Below are 8,178 nucleotides of genomic sequence, written 5' to 3'. Positions count from 1 at the left end.
GCTAATAAACTGAGCTGTGTCCAGCTGACCCCAGAACTGTTGCCCTGCAGGTTTGGATCGTAGTATATGAGGGCAAAAAGGGAACAGCTGGAATGGAAGATTCCATGCAAGAATCCCATGATGTCTGGATTTATAGAGGAAATAATGTTTTTGACAGAGTTCCCCCAGAAGAGCTTACAGGATCAACCCAGGTACAGAGGAAGGAATAAGACATGATTGTTGCAGAACCATATAGTCAGATAAGCATGGCTTGGTGGACAGGAAAAATATGAAGTGCTGCTTGTGAAAGTAAAAATGAGTGAACTTTGAGCTGGGTGGGAATGAAAAATGCAGCTACAGGGAGGAAAAAAAAAAAAAATCTCAGTCATATTATGATGAAGCTGACAGCTCTTTTCCTCTGCCAAAATGGCGCCTTCTGGTTTTGGTCTGAAAGAACAGCTTTGGAGCAACTGATGAAAACTTTTAACTTGGTGAATTCAGATTTAGAGGAATGGTTTACTTAATGATTTTTTTTGCAGCAGATCATTTTAGTTTGCATGGGAAGTTCTCCAGGGGGTGGAGTGGAGAGCTGAGTAATCCACATCTCTGGGCTGGGAGCAAACAAGCCTGCTGGAGATGCTTGAATCAGTCAGAAACCCAACCTAGCTTCAGGCTGCAGTACGGGTCCTGTCTACAACCCCCTTCCCCCAGATGTCCTGGGGCATAGTAGATGTCTTGTGGTTCGCATGAAGATTGTGGCTTGCAGCCTCCAGGGCCAAGGAAGAACACCAGCCTTTGATTCAGCCGTGAGTCAGAAGGTGGGATGTGTTGGCTGAAGGCATCTCTCTGGTTAGTTTGAAAGAAGGTCTTGAGCCAAGGGCTTTTGCCTCCTGGTGGAGTTGCCTCCAAGATTGTATCATGTCTTTGGGTGGATTTCCCTTATGTTCTGCTGCTGCTGCTCCACACTGTATAAATATTTGGATATTCAATGGACATGAAGAAATAACAGTCTACTGTCTGTTTTTTTTTCTGGTAAGAGGAGATGTATGAGCTCTGCTCCTAGTGAGTGAGTCCTAGTGAGTATTTAAGCATTTCTTGTGACTGAAGCCAAACCAGCTTCTAATTTCTGATAGCCTGAAGTTTAGGTCACACACTTTGCTGTTCTGACTGGCAGACGGAGCTTTTGGGCAGGGGTCACCTGTCTCTCACTCTAGTGTCTGAAACCTGTGGGGCTCAGAGCTAAACAGCATCACAGCCACCTCCTCCCTTCAGCAACCAGTGGTGTCTGGTGAACTTAGCCTTTCTTGTCAGATGTTCTTGGCCTCTCTTAAGTGCCAGAAAATTAAGTGGTTTTCACCAGTCACCACCTTTTGCCAGGCTTGCTTTTTCTTCATTGGCTTAAAGCGACACATAAATTTGGGATTGGTCAAGCTGAACTTCAGGTTCTGCTTGAGAAGATCAAAAGAATGAGAAGATCATTTGCATGACCCTGTATAGTCACTGATGTTTAGATCAGCTGAGACAGCAAGGGCCGGGGGACCTCACCGTCACACCAGTGCCTGATATGACTCATGAGGCTGTGTTTCAGGTACAGCCATGTACACAAGTGTTTGTCTCAGCCACAGCCTCACCATTACCAAGGCTATTGCACAGCCTGAATTGTACCTGAATATATTGTCAGAGAGCATTTAAGGCATTTTATTACTGAGTGGAGTACACTGGTGGTGTACTTCCATCCTCACCAGGAACAGAGCAGCCCAAGCTAAAAAAAAAAACCTTCTCACTATTCCAGGGGCCAAGTGCATTTCTTCAGCCTGTTCTCCAACTTAGAGGGCAGCATATGCATTGAGAAAAAAATCCTTACATCAAAGCTGTGAGCTGTGTTACTCACCTTGGGCGTTACTGAGTGCCCTATGAATGGAAGTGCTATCTATGAAAGATAGTGCATGAAGGGGACGGTGATGACATCTCTCTGCCCTCCCTCACACCTCTCTGCACTCTTCCAGCCCACTCTCATATCTGTGATCCTTTTCCCCTCTCCTCTGTCTGCATTGGAAAGAAAAATGAGATGTCAAAGGAAAAAAGTGTTAAGAAAAATCTGGAAATCCAGATGTCTCAGCATCAGTCCAAGTTGTGTCCTTTATGGCTTGTAATGAGGAGCATTGGCGTAACTGAAAGCCCTGACCCCCAGCCAGCCATTGTACCTGCTCTCACCTACTTCTCTGAGAGGTGAAGTCTGGAGCAGCTGCTGATTTTCATTTTAAGTCTTAGGGTTTGAGCTATTAATAAGCCTGGAAAATAACCACATGTTCTCTGAATTATGTAACAGATGTTGAATTCCCCAAGATGAAGAGGTGTCAGCCTGATGGAAGAAGTGATGTGAGGACCTTTCTTTTTCCTTTGAGCTGGGTTTCTCCTCTTATTAGTGAAATTGGTTATTTGCTGGTGGAGGTAGAAAGAAAATTAGCATCACCCCACCAGTTTAGACCCAACTCCACTGTGCCCCCCTGCCTTCGCTTTGTGCTCGTGTTTATGCATTTCTTGCCTTTCTCCCACATCAGATTTTGAAGACAAGTGCCATCCAAACCAAAGTCCCATTGGAAGAATGTGTTGTGATGAAGAGTTTTTGAATGAGTCACTGTGCTCGTGCTGGCAAAGCGGGCTGTGGAGCGGGCCAGATCCTTACGCTTGGCACGAGAGAGCGAGAAGCAAAAGAGGAAAGTAAACTTAGGGCCAGGAGCTCTGCAGTGCTTGGCCAGCCAAGGGGGCTGGGTTGCAAACGCTTTCCCACTTAACCATTTCAGTGACGCAGCTGCCACCAAGGTGGAGATGTTCACAGCCTCACTGGGGTAGTGGGAGATGGGCTGAAGGTGAACACAGGCGAGGTGTCCTCGGCAGGGTATTAAAAAGGGTTTCACTTCTGTCTTCTTTTTGACAACCATTTTTTTAAGGTTGTCTTCTTCCTGATCCTCCTCTGTCCCAGAGTGAGCATGTGTGGCTCCACATGGTGAAAGGTCCTCAGCAGCTCAGGATGGCGTTTAACCAGGATGGCTCTCTTCCTAGGATCCCTGTTTTATTCCTCTTGGAACCCTGCATAAAGATGGAGGGAAGCTGTCATCAGCTGTGTGTAACACAGTTGAGCAGTCCCTTGGGAGAGACGTTTATAAATGCGGATTGAAGACACTGGGCCCCAAGGGTACCACATTTTCTGTGGGTGTAGATACACGGTAAGACTAATAAATCAGCCTCTGCACAATAGAGATGCCTGTGCTCTTGACTGTGACCCCCTGGCTGCTCTCCCTCTCTGAGGGGTGACTTTGCTCAGACATCTATTTCTGAGATCTGCTTTAGCATCTCCTGTTACACACCCGCTGGCATGACAACTGCAAGCGCTTGTTCCACCACAACGTGCCCTTTCCCCCTGGGGATGCTTCTGGGGAAACATAGCTCAAATAAGAACAAGCTCACAGGGGAAATTCCTGCTGGAAGTGTGATCTCTGCTCTACCACCACCATTGTTAATGGAACTGTAGAGAGTGGCCCTCCTGGATTCATCCCTCTTTTTTCATGTGTTGTACCAGGGAGTGGAAGAAATTGCAGAAAGTGAGTTCCTGCTAAGTGTGAAATTCAGCAAGATTGTGAATGTAACGGGGATCTCCCTAACACCAGGGTCTAATCTGGACAGCAAACTACCCAGAACAAGTCCAGATCACCCATGCAGAGAATTGATTGTCATCATTTTAAGGTAGTAAAAAAGAAAAATGTGGAGACCAAGAGACCAGATTTTGAGTGGTTTCACCATTTCCCCACAGATCCCTTTAGTTTGTCCTGCAGGAGCTGTTGACAGTCCTGCTCTCTGTGTTATTCATGGCTCACTACTGATTAAAGGGCTTCTAATGCCATTACTTATTTCATTATCTAACCAACCTGGAAGATCAGCCATTATCTAGAAAAAAAAAAAAAAGACATTTAATAAACTGGCATTTAGTGGCTGGCTAGCAAAGTGCAAGGTTCATATTTAAGAATAAGATCGAGGCATTACTAGCAAGAAAATTTTCCATGAATGCCATCTGTAAATTTGCATTATCCAGACAAAGAGTGGAGTCCAGCTATCAGAGATGTTGGAAAACACAGAGATCAGTGAGGTAGTCCAAAAAATGTAAGGACTGTATCAAGAGCCCCAGCAAAGCCTGAGAGAGTTGGTAATAACAGTGGTAGTAGTGATAATGATGCAGCTTGGAGGTCTGGTCCTGGGTCAGGCCTCAAGTGCTCTAGGTGCTGTGCAACTGCAGATGAAATAACAACTAAGTTCCTGCTTCAAAGAGCTTAAAAACCATGCAGAAGGAGAGCGAGGCCAGACGGCTAGTGACAGATGGGCAGGGGAGGAGAGAGAGGTAACAGCGGCTGGCATGGGGAGGGTATGTCTCAGGGCACCAGCAGGCTCATGGCTTTTTACGGAGGTGATTTCAGGAAGGATAACAAGGTACATATGTGGATCATTTGTGGGCACTTGCCTGGGCACAAGGGCCAGCAGAGGGGAAGGCATAAAGTGCTTGTTCAAAGTGTAATGAGAGCCTGAGAGTAGCTGGCATTGCAGTGTGACTGAAGACACGAGTTGATGTCCCAGCAGGAACTGGGGATGGTGAGTCAGCCAGGTATGAGCTGTGAAGGGTCCTGGCAGTGGACACACTGGCTTGTCTTGGATGAGGAAGAGATGAGGGAGTGTGGAGACATATGTCCACAATGGTGAGGAATGAGTTTTGTAGGTGTCTTTTGAACGGCGGTGTGGCAGCAGGTGGCATGTGGTGACGGACAGGAGCTTGGTGACGTGGTGGCACAAGGTGCTGGTCAGAGGTCTTGTGTGTCACGACTGGAGAAGAGACACTTGCTGAAGGGGATGCCCTGCCTGGGTGCTTGGAGCATGGGTGTGCCTCTGGTGGATGCCCTGCAGATGCACCTGCACTCTTGGCGAGTGCATGGGTGGCCCTGGCTCCTCCTCTTGGACAAGGATGCTTGCCCTCACATCCCTACAACGTGGGAGCCTTGGCTGAACCCAGCTCACTCCTCGGAACAGCAGCAGTATGGCCATGGGAGGGAGGTGGGCACAGGCCGGTGCTGGGTGGGAGTGGACACGGGGCACAGCTTGCTGTCAGGAGGATTCACGGCATCGCGTGTTCGTGCTCAGAGGTGTCGTGCCAGCATCTGCCCGGTGCTGCCGAGGAGACGCCTGCAGACCCTGCAGGTCTGAGCTCTCGCGACTACTGGGCTGCAGCTGAAGCCAGCCCTGGATCTTTCATCTCATCTGTGCCAGCTCTGCATTGCAAAACATATGAGCAAATCGCTGTTGCCCCCTGGAAGGAGCAGGGCTGTGTCCCAGAGCACACTATTCCCATGGCATTTAACATTCTCTGCAAAACCAGCTTTTATTTAGAACTGAACATCTGTTCCAGATGTGGTTATTCACTGCGTGCGTCGCTGTGCTCCTGCCATTGTTGTCCTGCTACACAGTGAAAGGCTGGCATGAATTATTGAAAGATTGAGTTTAAATAAATGATAAACTGGTACTGTGTGTGTAGTTAAGTTTCTGTCCACTCCTCACAGAGTCACGCTCCCGGCTTTGATGTCCCCATGATGAGCTCGCACATCCCCCAGAACCTGCCGTCTCATCTGCCTGATGGGGCTGATCGAAGAGCGTGGAGAGGGGCAGCCCAAGCATGAAGGTGGCCAAGGGGACGAGTCTCCTGGGGAGAAGGAGGAGCCGCAGCAGAGAAACCGGCAACCAGATTTTCCCTCCTGGCAAGTGCCTTTCTCATCTCAAACCGTTCCTTGCAAGGGGCGAGGTGACACGGGGGGCTGCTTGCCGAGGGCAGTGTGTGAGTGTGGGATGCTGCCAGCTCCCACGGGTGGGCAGTGGGGACAGTGCTGGGGACCAGCAGTGGGTGAGTGTGATGGGAATCTTTCAGTGTTAAGGATCCTTAGTTAAAATCTTTGAGTAAAGCCTCATCCCAGGGAAACACCTCGTGGGACTGTGCTGAATGCAAACGTAACCAGACCATCTACATGCACAAGGTGTGAGGGCAAAGGGCACGTTGGGTTTGAGCCCACTGTGCATCTAAACCATCCCAACCCTCCTTTTTGGTTGGCTCTTAGCTGGGAAGTCCAAATGGATTTTTGGAAGCCTGGTACTGTTGGAAATTGATTTTTTTTATTATTTTTATTTTTTCTTCACCATTTTGAAAAAATGGCTTGACTCACAGTTGCATGAGGCTGTGGGGATTCACAGCAGACCATCTGTTTCAGCTGTTAGCAGTCATTAATTTTTTTCATATTTTTTGCTACTTTTGAGATACTTTGGGAAAAAAATACGTTCTTGATGGCATTGGAGGACTTCAAAATCACTTTTTTTTTTTTCTCAGAGAAACAATATACAGCGGATGCAGTTGTTATAAAAGAATTACATTTTTATTGGGCTTTCAAAAAGGGGAATTTTTCTCCTGTGGACAAGCAGGAGGACACGTTGTATTGTTTATCTCCTTTCCACCGTGCATTTAGCTAATACCTGCCTTGCTACTGTACTGCAATACATCTACTAAGGAGGTTTTTTTGAGTTAATTCTATTGCAGAAACGTTTTCATGAAAAAAAAAATAGCGATATTTTCTTTTAAGACAGTATGTTTCTGGAGCTAAGTACTTACTAATTAAATCAGCCTTATTGTCTATGGTTATTCTACCCAGAAACTGGAAAATTACTCAACTCCTTGACAGGTGTTCACAGCTGATGGCTCAGATTTGTGGATTGAGTGCCGGGGCATATGGCATGATAAATAATAGAACAAACTAATCCTATTGACACTGTCCACCCTCCAGCCTGCACACATTTATCCTTGTGCCTTGCTCCCTCCATCCGACAGCCCGTTCGTGAGCCAGCTCCTCTCAGAGGTGCTGTTCCCAAGCCACTGATCGACGAGTTTAGCTCATCAATGTTTGAACAAAATATCATTGTGCTGTTTTTCAAGGACCTCAGCTTGGCGTGATGGACAGGAGTCCACCATGGGTTTGCTCCCCATCGACTTCATTGGTTTGTTCAAACAGTGCTTGTGATGGCACATCATGCTGGGTTTTGCCCAAGAGCCTCTCTGGTGGCTTCCCACTTGCTTGTGAAGGGGTTTAGATGCAGCAAAAAAAACCTTCCTTCAGTTTAAGGGGTGCTGGGAAATGGCAAAGGCTGGTAGCACGAGGGATGATACAGTATCTTGCACAGAAACGTGTGATACGGAGATGGTGGCAGCTCCTCCAGAGGATGCTGAGTCCCGGCTTTGTGCAAACATGATGCTGTGGCTTGGTAGTGGGCAGGACAGAGGGCTCTGCGCTGGGCTCATGGTTGTGTTGGTTTGGGTCATGCAGCCCCGAAAGGAAGAGCTGTGGGCAGGACGTAAAACATGAGCTGTGAACCTCCAAACCTATCCTGAGTCTTATGATGGTGGGAGACTGCAGAACAGAAACTGGGTGTCTCAGACCTGCCTGTGACACCTGGGTGAAGTGACAGCCAGAGAGCCATGGAGTATTTCCAACCATCCATTAGGACTGCGGCTTTCAGCAAAATTACAAATGTGTCCTGGAAAACGCTCCTTCAAGCTGGCCAAAGAGCCGCTATTGTTTCTGGGTGTGGGAGCTGGTTCTGCGCTTGGCAGCCGCCACGGGGCCGTGCCGCGGCCGAACGCAGCGTGTGCCACTGTGGAGCGAGCTGGCACTGAGACACCACGAGGATGGTGGCTCTTCCTGTCCTGCTGCCTGCTTCAGAGTGGCACATGCTGGTAAAAATCAAATATCTCTATAGCGCAAAGCAAAGAGTCCATAGGACGTGCCCCAAGAGCTCAGCATCAGGTCTACACGCTCCCGTGTGTGTTTTCGGGTATGGCCTGGGTCCACCTCTTGTCCTTTGTGCGTGGAGGAGCAGGACGTGGCCCTTCCCTACATCTCTTGCTCTCGTTTCTGAGCAAGGAGTGTGCCCTGAGTAATCTGGGGCAGCCAGCGCACCGCCGTGCCTGCTGCAAGCTCGCCAGCAGAAGGTGAAGGAATGCACATCTGGAGGCCTGGAGACATTCGGTGCCTGTGTGGTTTTCATTTGGAGGCCTTTCCGTTGTTGATTGACTTCATTAAAATTAAAAAAAAAAAAAAAAAAAAAAAAAAAAAAAAAAAA

The sequence above is a fragment of the Athene cunicularia genome, assembly GCF_003259725.1.
Source record: "Athene cunicularia isolate RWA chromosome 19 unlocalized genomic scaffold, athCun1 chr19_part1, whole genome shotgun sequence".
Classification (NCBI taxonomy): Eukaryota; Metazoa; Chordata; class Aves; order Strigiformes; family Strigidae; genus Athene; species Athene cunicularia.
This window is presented reverse-complemented; position numbering follows the sequence as displayed.